At 36.0% G+C, this 13,351-nt stretch overlaps 1 pseudogene; it reads left to right on the forward strand.

Moving 5' to 3' along the window:
* The first annotated feature begins 345 nt into the window (after nucleotides 1–345).
* LOC144255183 (glutamate dehydrogenase 1, mitochondrial-like) lies at nucleotides 346–2,365 on the forward strand (annotated as a pseudogene).
* The last annotated feature ends 10,986 nt before the right edge of the window (nucleotides 2,366–13,351 follow it).

A 13,351-nucleotide genomic window follows, 5' to 3' on the forward strand; every position in this document is an offset into this window, starting at 1 on the left:
CTATGGCAAAGCGGCAGCCCACTGCGAATATTACCCCAACTTCATCAAGATGGTAGAGAGCTTCTTCGACCATGGTGCCAGCAAGGTAGAGGATAAGCTGGTGGAGGACCTGAAGACCTGGTAGAGCCAGGAGCAGAAGCAGAACCAGATGGGAAGAATCTTGTGAATCATCACAACCTGAAACTATGTGATGAGTCTCTTTTTCCCTATTCTGGGTGGTGACTGTTCCTGGGAGTCATCAAGAGCTACTGGGCCCAGCACAGCCAGCAATACATGCCCTACAAGGGAGGTATCCACTACCACACTAATGTGAGTGTAGATGAAGCAAAAACATTGGCTTTTCTGATGACTGATAAGTGTGGAGTGGTTGATATGACATTTTGAGGTGTTAAAGAGTTGTAGATTTCATCTCAATCCTATCAGAATGGCAATCATCAAGAATACAATCATCAAGAATACAACAAAAAATATTGGCGAGAATGTGGGGAAAAAGGTACACTCATACAATGCTGGTGGGACTGCAAATTGGTACAACCACTATGAAAAGCAGTATGGAGATTCCTCAGAAAACTAAGAATGAAATCACCACTTAACCCAGCTATCCCACTCCTCAGTTTATATTCAAAGGATTATAGCCTACTTCAGTAATGCAGCCATGTCAATGTTTATAGCAGCTCAATTCACAATAGCTAGACTATGGAACCAACCTAGGTGTCCTTCAATAGATGAATAGATAAAGAAAATGTGATATATATATATATATATATATATATATATATATATATATATTCAATGTAATATTACTCAGCTTTAAAGAAGAATGAAATTATGGTGTTTGCCAGTAAATGTATGGAGTTGGAGAATATTATGCTAAGTGAAATAAGCAATCCTGAATGTTTTCTCTAATATGCGGATGCTAATTCACAATAAGGCAGGAGGCAGTAGAGAAGAATAGCATTACCTTAGATTAGGTAGAGGGAAGTAAAGAGAGGGGAAGGAGAGGGGAATGGAGGGGGACTAGGAAAGATAGAAAGATGAAACAGACATTATTACTTTATGTATATATGTGACTGCATGACCAATATGATTCTGCAATATGTACACTCAGAAAAAATGAGAAATTATATCCATCTATGTATGACATGTCAAAGTGCATAAATGCATTCTACTGTGATGTATAACTAATTAAAACAAAACAAAAAAATAAAGTAAGAAATTAAGATTAAAAAGGGAAAAAAAAAGATCAATCCCAAGAACTCTACAGATTATAAATTGGAGAAGATCACAAGAAGGTTCACCATGGAACTCACCAAAAATGGTTTTTTTGTCAGTTCTAGCATTGATGTGCCTGCTCCAGATGTGAGCACAGGTGAGCAGAAGATGTTCTGGATGTTTACACCTATGCCAGAACCACAGGGCACTATGATATTGATGCACATACCTGTGTTACTGGTAAACTCATCAGTCAAGGAGGTATCTGTGGATGCATCTCTGCTAGTGGCCGTGGTGTTTTCCATGGAATGGAAAACTTCATCAATGAAGCTTCTTACATGAGCATTTTAGGAATGACACAAGACTTTGGAGATAAAACATTTGTGTCTCAGGGGTTTGGTAACATGGGCCTGCACTCTATGTGGTATTTACATTGTTTTGGTTCTAAATGTGTTAGTGTTGGTGAATCTGATGGGAGTATGTGGAATCCAGATGATATTGATTCAAAGAAACTGGAAGATTTCAAATCTCAATATGAACAAATTCTGAGTTTCACCAAGGCAAATGTGTATGAAGAAAGCATCTTGGAGGCTGACTGTGACATACTGATTCCTGCTGCCAATGAAAAGTGGTTAAGCAAATCCAGTGCACTCAGAGTCAAAGCCAAGATCATTGCGGAAGGTAAGGTGCTAATAGACCAACTCCAGAAGCTGATAAGATTTCCCTGGAGAGGAACATCATGGTTATTCCAAATCTCTATGTAAATGCTGGTGGAGTGACAGTATCTTACTTTGAATGGCTGAAGAATTGGAATCATGTACACTATGGCTGACTAACCTTCAAATATGAAAGGGATTGTAACCACTACTTGCTCAAGTTTGTTCAAGAAGATTTAGAAAGAAAGTTTGGAAATCATGGTGGAACAATTCCTGTAGTTCTCACTGCACACTGGCAGGGTAGGATATGGGGTACAGCAGAGAAAACATTGTGCATTCTGGCTTAGCCTATACCATGGAGCATTTAGCTGGGTGAATTATGCAGATTGCTATGAAATATAACCTGGGCTTGGAGCTGAGAACAGCTGCCTACGTGAATGCCATTGAGAAAGTCTTCATTCAAAGTGTACAATGAAGCTGGCGTGACCTTCACATAGATGGATCATGGTTAACTTCCTCACCACCACCTTCACCTGTAACTTCTGCTGACCTATCACAAGTTTATGTGTAACTGCAGAAAGCTTTATCCCATGCCCCATTAAAGAGTGGACACTGTTCTCAACAAGTAAATTCAATGTAGTCCCATAAGAAGAAAGGAATTAAGTGTAGGGAATTGTGTATAATCTGATGAGTGTGAAAGTTGAAATCACTATTCCAGAGGGCCATTTAGGCATTTTGCTTTTAAATAAAAGTCTCCACCACTTGTCTGTGCTGCCTTGCTCCAGGGCTCTTCTCAACACAGTCAGTGCTGTTGCCAGGGAAAGCAGTCAAGAACAGTCACTCACTTTTTCTCTGGACAAGTCTGGGATGTGTTTTAATTTTGACACAATTGAGAATCATAAATATGGTTTTCAGAAGGTAGCTTTGTCCTCAAATGAGTTATTGGTATTTTACAACTACACAGTAACTCAATTTTATAAATTGCAAACAAAAATAAATGATATCTTCTATGCATTTTATTCTCATGGAATAAAATAAGTACATGCTGCTGTAGTAAAATTGCCTTGAATCACTTAATAAGCTTAACCTTGACTCAAGCAGTGAACTCCTATAAACATGTAAATGAAAGCTAGCATTTTTATAACATAAAACAGTATCATTTTTAGCTTATCAGTCATGTATTGTCCAGCAAAAACAAAAAGCTTTACAGAGGTCTTCATACTTGGAAACACTGGAGGCTATTTTTGTTAAAACTATCAGATTTCACCAACTACTATAATGACACATAGTCAAAGAATGCAGTAACCTCCTTATCATATTAATTCATTGTTCTTCCCTTTTGAAGATCTATTGTGTTGACAATCAAACCATATCTCAAGTAGAGCGTCCCAAGAAAAACCACTGGGCTCCCGGTTTGGAGTCCAGCTGGCTCTGAGCACTGCCAGTGGCCCTGACTCAGCCTGACTGTGTGTCCTCTCCTTCTGAAGGCTTTACATTCTATACCCACCTTCCTTAACAACAGACTGGAAACAACATGTTCTAGTGTTTACAAAGATTTTGGTCAGAGCCTTTTGATCAGTAGTGTCCAAATGAAATACTAGATAATAATGTAAGAATGAGTGTTATTTTTTTTTAATAATAATACCCTTTCGCAAGTTTCTAACTACTTTGCAACTGCATGTCTTAACCTGGTGATAAAAGCAATAATTAAAAATCTACCTTAAAAAACAAACAAAACAAAAACACTCTCACAATCCAATCATTTCTCCTCTGAACCTTCTTGCATTTTCTCACATGTCACCTTTTGGGGGAAACCTCGTATCCATACCATAACAATGACATACATGTATACACATATGCATATAAGTACAATTTAGCCTGGATACAATAATATGGATGACATTAATTTTGAGTTCAATAATAGACAATAATTGAAACACAAGAGTATATGGTGTAGATTCATTTTTATAAAGCTAAGAAACAGACCAAATTCAGTAATGGCATTTAAATTAAAGTTCTGCTTACCCTTTGGAGGTTTATCATGAAATGGGAGGTAGGGTGAGAGAATTTACAGGGAACATAATTTTTTGTTTCTCTCTTCTTGTTACACATACCCATTCAGTATGTGAATTTATCAAACTGTATATTTATTGCAGTGAATATTTTATATGTATATTAAACTTTAGTAAAATGTTTTATATATTGATAATAGTGAGTTTGGTTTATCAAGAAAGGATAGTTGGATGATTGATCATTAAGTGCTTTCATTGGATACTAATATTTTGGTACACTTTATCCATAGTTCAGTACTTGGTCTTTGTTAGGGCACTGAGGTTGTCTAGAGTTGAGGTCGCCAACTCACTAAAAGCACAAAATCCTGATGAAAAAGTCACAATTTTAATATATTCAATGAAACTTGTGAATATTCTTTTCCATTAACTGTAATGTTTAAATTTCATATTTAAGACATACCTTTTATTATTATCAAATTATTAAATGGCAGGTGGTTTAGTAAGTACAGGATGAAAATAGAGAAAGGTAAAATATAAGAGTTTTTTTAAATGATGGTGACACTTGATAATGTGTTTTTTTTTTTTTAAAGAGAGAGTGAGAGAGGGGAGAGAGAGAGAGAGAGAGAGAGAGAGATTTTTTTTTTAATGTTTTTTTTTATTTTTTAGTTCTCTGTGGACACAACATCTTGTTGTGTATGTGGTGCTGAGGATCGAACCCGGGCCGCACGCATGCCAGACGAGCGCGCTACCACTTGAGCCACATCCCCAGCCCGATAATGTGTGCTTTTTTATAAATAAAATTCTTGTTTCTGGGGTTTGTCTTTGGGCATCACGTTCAGTGTCTCTCAGCTTAAAGGAGACAGAAAAACCTTGCCATCTTGCAGATGTTGGGTTGCCTGTTTATGATTGTATAATGCTGCACTTTTGTTTTAGTTTAAATTTTTTTTTCTTTATCTAGAATGCTACATAGATGAAATCCTACCTATCTGAGATAACACTTGGGACATCTTTGTATTAGTATTGGGGATTCACATATATTTTTTTCATTACATGTGTGATCATCCTTTTATTTACTCTGTGTGTGATTAACCATGTTATCAGGTGTCAATTTTGTTCAGAGAGTCACTTAAGTTTTGAGTTCTTTATGTCAAATTCACAGACATATCTCATATAACTCCTACATTACTTAGGTTATTTACCAACTTGTTTTCATTTATTTTAAACAATTATTTAAAACTAGATTTAAGAAAGATTATGTGACAATATATTGCTCATTCTTCCTACATTCAGCTACGTGGACATAAGTCAGTTCAAAAGGATGGGAATATAGTCTGCTTTCAGAACACAGTTTTTCTCAAATTCCATCACATTTTTTGACAGGTTCTGTAATACAACAGCATCATTAGCAATGATGACAAATCAGAATGGAACAAATTTATATTTTTAAAGCCAAGTGACTATGGGGACCAAATGAAATAGAATGAGAATGGATTACAAATGTCTATACTCATACATCAGCATCTTCCAAATATCCTCCAGAAGACTCATTTCTTTAGTCCCACTTTTAGGCTGAAACACACACATAATCAAGTAATTGATAAATTTGGAAAAGAAGGGAATTATTTGTTTTTGTTAAGCTACTTACACAATCAATGGTCTATGTCAGTATGGTGATAATATAAAATTTCAAGCATGCAGACTTCTCAATAGTTTTTGTAAGATGAAACTACAGTAGCTAGTTAAATGGCCTTTAAGATAATGTCAGAAAGAATAAAATGCCAGCTACTCATGGCATGGGACAGGTGATAAGGCAAGAGCAACATATACCTGTTAGTACTTTGAAACACAATAGCCATACAGTGTTGTTTATCCTTTTCAACCTTTCACAATATTCATTTCTTCCAATAATTTAGTACTGGTTGACTTGCTACATTTTGTATTAACTGTCATGTTTATATGTATTTTCTCATTTTTCTGAGTTTTGTCCCCATATTGAGAGTAGAAACTACTTCTCAGCCTGTTTTTGATTTTGAATTTTCCTGTTGTGAGGATGGCCTTAGGCCTGAGCCTAAGCAACTCCATTTTAAAATCTCCAGTTTGAAACCTGCAGTTTCACCAGGCACACCCACAGAGCCCTCCAGTATGGCCTCAAACAAGTTACTTCCCCTCACCCTGATAAACAGAGTGAAGCCCCTGGCAGGCTGTCTTCACCTGATAAGAGGGAAAGGTGATAAGATCAGAGTGAAGACCACTAGACCAGATATTTCTGACCCCAGGGTAAACGATGTCATGGAGAAATCCAGTGGTAGGTGATAAGGATTGAAAGGGGGGTGTCAAAAGCCCTCGAATTTAGTATAAATAATAGATGAACAGGGACTCAGCCAGCACTCTAGCTGGGGAGCCTGACCAAGACTAACATCCCATCACTTGTCTCGTTTCCTGATCCTCTGCGTGATCCTCACCACTCTCAAACTCTACCAACTTGTCTGGTCTGTCTGAACCCTGGTGAGAGCTGAAACTTCTCCCTGTGACTCTCTCCTCAACCTGTCTCACTCCACACCAGGAAAAGCCTGCCTTGGTTCCAGACCTGGTCACTGTGGTCTGAGTTAGTGAGCATCTGCTGGACATAAAGCCTAAGGCTTACGACTTTTGAACTTAGCATGCAGAGGGAATTTCTGTCACTAGCCTGTCATGATTAAGTGTGTTTTGCAGTGCTTAGAATTAATCTAGAATTGTTTGCTATGAATTGATTATGTCTATTGCCATGCCTAGCATTAAGGATTGTTATTTTCTTAATTAAGAACCTATAGAGTGAAACTGCATTGAGTAATTTGAGTGAATAAAGCATTTAAAGGGGCAGAAGCATGTGGTCATTCTTTATTTCTCCCCTCGACTGTATACGACACAATTTTGACCCCTCATGATACCTGTGTTAAGCACAGAGGTGAGTCAAATAATAAATATATTTTTAGCTTTTAGTTAATTGAATTAGGAAAATTTTCTAGTGGGATCAAGGGATTTCACACTGTAGCAAAATGTCATGATTGAAGAAGTTAGAAGAATTGAGCTACTAGTGGGAAGTTTATAGCATTTATTCTTGTTTGATTTTTTTCAGTTTCTTAGTTATTTAGGAAATGGGCTCTCCCACACTGTTCTAGTTAGCTTTTTCACTATTGTGACTAAAGACCTGACAAAAATAATTTTAGAGGAGGAAAATTTTATTTGGCACTCAATTTCAGAGGTCTCAGTTCATAGATGGCTTACCCCATTCCTTGGGCTTGAGGTGAGAAAGAACATGGCGGAAGTGTGTGGTGCAGGAAAGCAGCTGGGATCATGGCACTAGAAAGGAAAGGGAGAGAGGGAGGGAGAGAGAGAGAGTTGGGTGGAGGGAGAGAGAGAAAGGGTGGAGGGGGGTGGAAGCAAGCTGCTCAACAAGGACAATATATAAACCTCAAAGGTACACCCCCAATGACCCATCTCCTCCAGCCACATACTAACTGCCTACGGTTATCAGCCAGTGAATCCCCATCAGTGAATCAACACTCTTATTAGGTTAAGGTTCTTAAAGCCCAATCACTTCACCTATAGACCCTTTTACATTGACTCACCTATGAGCTTTTGGGGGATACCTTATGTCTAAACCGTAACACCAACCATCTTGTCCTGTTTTACTGCTGGGGAACTGAACCTTAGTTATGTCAAATGGCTTCCCAGGTCAAATGTTTATTGCAGATTTGGACTAGAACCTAGTGCTTCTTTCTAAACTTTTGCAGGGAGGATAGTATTGACATGTGCATTGTTCTTATACGGCATATAAATCTCAATAAAATTTTTGATTTTATCTTTCTTAGATATAGTTCAATAAAATAGTAACCATCTGAACTATTTTGGGGGCTCTTACTTATTTCCATCTCTTTGTTTTCTATGTTTTTAGGAGTATGTGGTATTGTTTATATTTCTTAAGTTGAATTGAAAATAAAACAAAATAATACTCCAGTAATTATTTTTTTCATCTGAAAACATTATATGAGAGAAATGATTAATTAATTTGCTTTACTTTGTGCCCTTTTGTTCTCCCTTTCTCTTTTCTTTATAATGAAGTATTTTAGAAATATTTCATCTCTTATGCCTTTACCACATTAAAGTAAAATATATAAACTTCCATTATTCATTAAAATTATTGTTCCTGAAATTAAAATGAAGGTTTTTTTTTTTGTTAATTGCTTTCAAATATCAAACAAGGAATATATCTTTTGGAAAGAATAAAAAGAGGAATACCTTTTGTGATTATAGGTCTTTTTCTCCTCTAATTTTCAGTTCATACTATAATTAAAGACTTCTAAACTGCTCTTTTATCTCAAAAGAATTTATTTATTATTGGTGCCTTTTCAACTCTGAGAATAACCAGCATGAAATGTTTTAGCTATTTTAGAATATAACTGCCTTCTAAATCCAAAGTCCATTTATAAGTTGATAGAAATAATAGTCATCATTTCTCAAATACTCAATTATGACACTGAATTCTTTCTTGCTGTTATAATTTTGTAGTAATTTTCCTTTGTAGGAATAAACTACTGTACTTATGTGCAAATATTTTTTCTTTCCTGCTGGTAGACTATTAAATAAAAGTGAAAACTGTCATATTTACTGATTATGTAGTTGAAAATTCAGCTTCATTTGATCATCCACAGTACACATAAAAGTTTATTAATGTCACCTATAATCATTATCTTTATGTAAAATTTATGACAAGATAAAAATGGTCCTTAGAAGAAAGCAGAGAATAAGAGAAGGCAAACTAAAAGAGAATGAATCTCTGTCAAAGGGCAGGTTAAACATCAGTGTAGCAATTATTTCATTTTTTGTGACTACATCAAAGTGTCATCTCAGTTTGACCAACAGCCTGGCATTTGATTGTCATGAGTGATTAAAGCTAAGTGAACCTCATAGTCAGTGGGTAAGAGTCCAGCTGCCACTGTTTAAATTGAACTCAACTAATTAGTAGTGCAAACTTTGGCATGTTAGTTAAACATTTCAAGTCTTATTTTCCTGATTTATACAGTTTCAATCAAAAGATAACCTACATTCATGGTGGTTATGAGTTTTAAGTAAGCTTTTTGAACTTGTGGGAACCTAATAAGGATATTCTTACATAATATTTAGTGTAATGCTTTGGAACATGATGAACACATGGTATCATTATATTTCTAACAACCAAAACTGCTGTACAAAGCACATAAACAGAACCTGTGTTATAAATCATAAGCTAGAATTAATACTAGGTCTTGGGCTATGAGAAAGAAAAACACACACACACACACACACACAAACACACACACACACACACACACATACACACACACATTATGTATACTAGACAATAGTGCCCAGTGACAGCATAGAAAACATGGTAAGAGTAAAGAGAAATACAGCAGACAGAGAAAAGAAGAAAGGAAGTAAAAATAAAAGAGGAATAGCCTCTATAATTTAACAAAAAATCATAGCCTTTTCCTTGTTTCTCAGAAATCTGTAACAATTTGCATAATTTGGGGTCTCTTACTTATTTCCATTTTAATCATATCACATAGAAATTTAAGATTCAATATTAGGTTAGGATATGTTCTCAATCTGAAAGAAAATAGAATAGATTTAGAATGGGTATCACTGTGAAAGCATTTTGTGCTTGGATTCTAGACCTTCAGTTCTTCAACAACACTAATGTGACACTGAATAGGTCACTTAAAACCTCACATTATCTGTATGTAAAGAGTAAGTTGGGCAAAGAGGTTTCAATATAAGTCATAGAATTTAGATTTCTTGGTTCTTTAAATAAGTTTGATAAATTCTGCATCTCTTCTGAAGTCCCCCAAAGTGATTAATCTCATGAAAACCTCCAAAGTTCTCATTAAAGGCTCTGTTCAATTTAGCTTCAGCCAGTTTTCACAATTTTTGATTATGTAACTCCTTTTTAATGAGCTTAAAGAACTACTATTCAAAGAAATAAACTTAGGAAAAACCTGAGTAAGGGGAAGCTAGCAGCTTCTCCATGATTAGGAATCTATTTCATAAACTTTTTTTAATTGACTTAAAGAACTGCCTATTAACTCTGTTAGAAAACCTAATTAATCAACTATTCTCTGAGAATAGGGATATTATGAACTATTGATTTCTTTACAAGTCTATGGCAAAAGGAAATAAAAATTAAATTTGGTTTACTAGAGCAAAGAAAAACCAGATTTTTATGTTTAATATTGAGATAGAAGAATATTCTTTTTTAAATTTATTTTTATTTCTTAATACAATATAAAGGTGTATTAAGAATTGTAATGCAAAAAAGTAAAAGAAGAATATTCTTTAGAAGACTATACATGATTGAGTGTGGGTCATTCAAATAACCAACAATAAGAAACTGCTGCCCACCTTAGTCTCTACCTATTAATTAAATAAGATTTCATTCTTCTTTAATCCAAGAATAATATAGCTAGTGTTTTTCTAGTGTAGGTTAATATATTAAAAAATATAAAAGTGAATGTCTGTTGGAGAATGGTTGCCAGTTATTAGTGATAGGAACACATTTGTCAGAATAAAATCAACACATTTTCTATTTTTTACTTACAGAAACCATTCTGTATGTTTTCCTGGCTAATAATTGGTTTTGTATCTGGCTCTCCTAATGGAATTATCTCTTAATCGATGGTCACATTTTATGTATTAATCATGGTCACATTTTATGTATTAATCATGTATCCATAGATGAAATAAATTATGCAGGGAGTGGTCATTCTCCCCTAGGGAGAGTGTCCCCATGTGGCTCCCCAGTGGTGCAGAAACTGCTGTTATTCTGTACACACAAAACTTGCTAGCCATCTGTTTTTTGGAGTACTGTGGGATGCAGCTCACAGGAATGTCCACACTTCTGAGTCAGTGAGGTGAGGAATGGATTTACAGAGTGAGTATTCTACCAGTAGCACTTCCTGAAAAGCCTCCTGAGGGGAACTGAAGAAAGCCAGCTGCTGCTGGATACTGATGATCCACACACACTGCAGGAGTCATGGACCAAAGTTGCTGTTCACTGTAGGAGCTACACTCTGAAGTACCATATGCCCTAGGTGGTTGGTGCTGGCAAGGTCATCTGCTAGTCTGCTTGGGGAACATCAGAACAAAGATACAAACCCTTCTTTCTGAAATCTCTCTCCAGTGGCCTCTAATGACCATACTTCACATCATGCTAGTGGCAAAGGAAAACTATTGAAAGGGTCAAACTTCATTTCTGTAGGGCAAAGAATGAAGGATGGGTTTGGAGCCGAAAGGCAATAAATTACTTACTGGTATACACATTAGAATTTGGGGAGGTACCTGAATTAACTGTGTGTGTATATGTTTATGTAGTATAAAGCTAATTTTAATTCATTCTAAAAATCTTTTCCAAAAAGAATGGGAAAGAAAGATCATATTGAAATCTCAGGAAAATCTGATGTAGTTTTATAGACTGAATCTAAAATGCCCCCTGGAATTCCTGTTCCTGAGTATATATTTTATATAATTCCATTCTCTTCAGTGCAGGCAGAACCTATGATTCAATCCTTATGAGTGTGTTCTTATCATTTGATTTTCAGTTTATCTAAAGGGAGATTATCCTGGCTGGGCCTAATCAGGTGGGTGAGTGCTTTGGAAAAATAAAAGCAAGCATTAAAAAGCTCTTCTCCTGTAGGCCTAGAAGATGTCTCAGTCATATTCTGATGGGTCCTGTGGAGGAGGACATGGGGGAGGTATCTGAGTGGTGTCTATGAACTGATATGGGTCCTCAGACACCAACTACCATGAAAGTAAGCCTTTGTCTGATGGCTTCAAGAAATTAATTCTTCCAATAACCAGTGAGCCAGAAAGAGGATCCCAAACTCAGATGAGATTTTAGTTTCTGTTATTATTGTGGTTGTAGCTTTGTCAGCAAAGAACCCAGATACCCCATGCCTGGACTTCTGCCTATATAGACCATGAGATCATAAATTAATTTTTTTTACTTAACACTCTTACATTGTGATAATTTTAATATGTAATAGAAGAATAAATACAAGTATCCAGCATTTTCTTGCCTAGGGACTCTTTCTGTACTTTATTTCTCACCTGTGAGAAACGTTTCTTTCTGTTTTCACACTCCTGTCTGATGCCAACTTTCCCTCTTTGTCAACTAATCTCTTATGACAGCTCAGTTAGGGAAGAGGAGCAGGGATGAACTGTTTTTGAGAGTGAGTTCACTGCCTCCTTGTTAGTGATGGATCAATTTCCCATTACTCCCTGTTATGGAATGACTGAATCCTCCCACCTCAAATTCATATATTGAAATCCTGACACTTAATGTAATAATATTTGGAAAAGCAGTCTTGGGGAGTTAAACATATTTAGATTAAATCATGTGGCTGGGGTTCCCATGATGCTCGTGATGGCATTAGTAGTAGCTTTATAAGGAGGAGGTGGAATTGAGTGGGGGACGGAGACTCTCTTCTCATAGGAAGAAAGGACACAGCACAAAGGTCGCTATTTGCAAGCAAGAAGGAGATCCCTTTTGAGAACTTAACCATAATTTCACCCTAATATAAGACTTCCAGATTTGATAATCGTGCAAAATCCATTGGTTTAGTCACCCAGTCTACAGTATTTTGTTATATCAGTCCTTGTTTTCTAAGATATTTTGCAAGCGATGATTCAGTATCACAATATAGATTTATGTAAAGAATAGTTAGTAAATAAATAAATTAATGCTAATATTAGTTTAGAACAAGGATGAGATATGTGAATAAGAAAAATAATATTACTTTCAGAAGAGAAGAAAAATAGAGTCAGAAGGAAAACTAGAGTTAAAAGTAGATGGGAGCAAAACTCTCCAAAGTGATAAAAATAGGTAATCTAGAGCGGAGGCTGTCGCTCAAGTGGTAGAATGCTTGCCTAGCACAGTGAGGCACTGGGTTCGATCTTCAGCACCACACAAAAATAAATAAAATAAAGGTATTGTGTCCATATACAACTATTGTGTGCATATACAACTATACACACACACATATGTATATATATAAAGCAGAAGTTAAAAAAAAAAAACAGGTGATCTAAGTGGGTGATGTAAATGTCTTAGCGAAGAGTTTTACTTATGTGGAGGATATAGAAAAGGGCAAAGATAGCCTGTGGGGCACGCCTATAATTCCAGAAGCTTGGGAGGCCAAGGCAGGAGGATTGTGAGTTCAAAGCAAGTCTCAGCAAAAGCAAGGTGCTAAGCAACTCAGTGAGACCCTGTTTCTACATAAAACACAAAACAGGGCTGGGGATGTGGCTCAATGGTTGAGTGCCCCTGAATTCAGTTCCTAGTACCAGAAAAAAAAAAGAAAAATGGCAAAGATATTGATGGTGTATTTTACTATGCATTAAGAATATACTTGTCTCTTTTGGAAAAGTCTTTGATGACTAAGTTTTAAATTCAGA

The sequence above is a fragment of the Urocitellus parryii genome, chromosome 5 (assembly GCF_045843805.1).
Source record: "Urocitellus parryii isolate mUroPar1 chromosome 5, mUroPar1.hap1, whole genome shotgun sequence".
Classification (NCBI taxonomy): domain Eukaryota; kingdom Metazoa; phylum Chordata; class Mammalia; order Rodentia; family Sciuridae; genus Urocitellus; species Urocitellus parryii.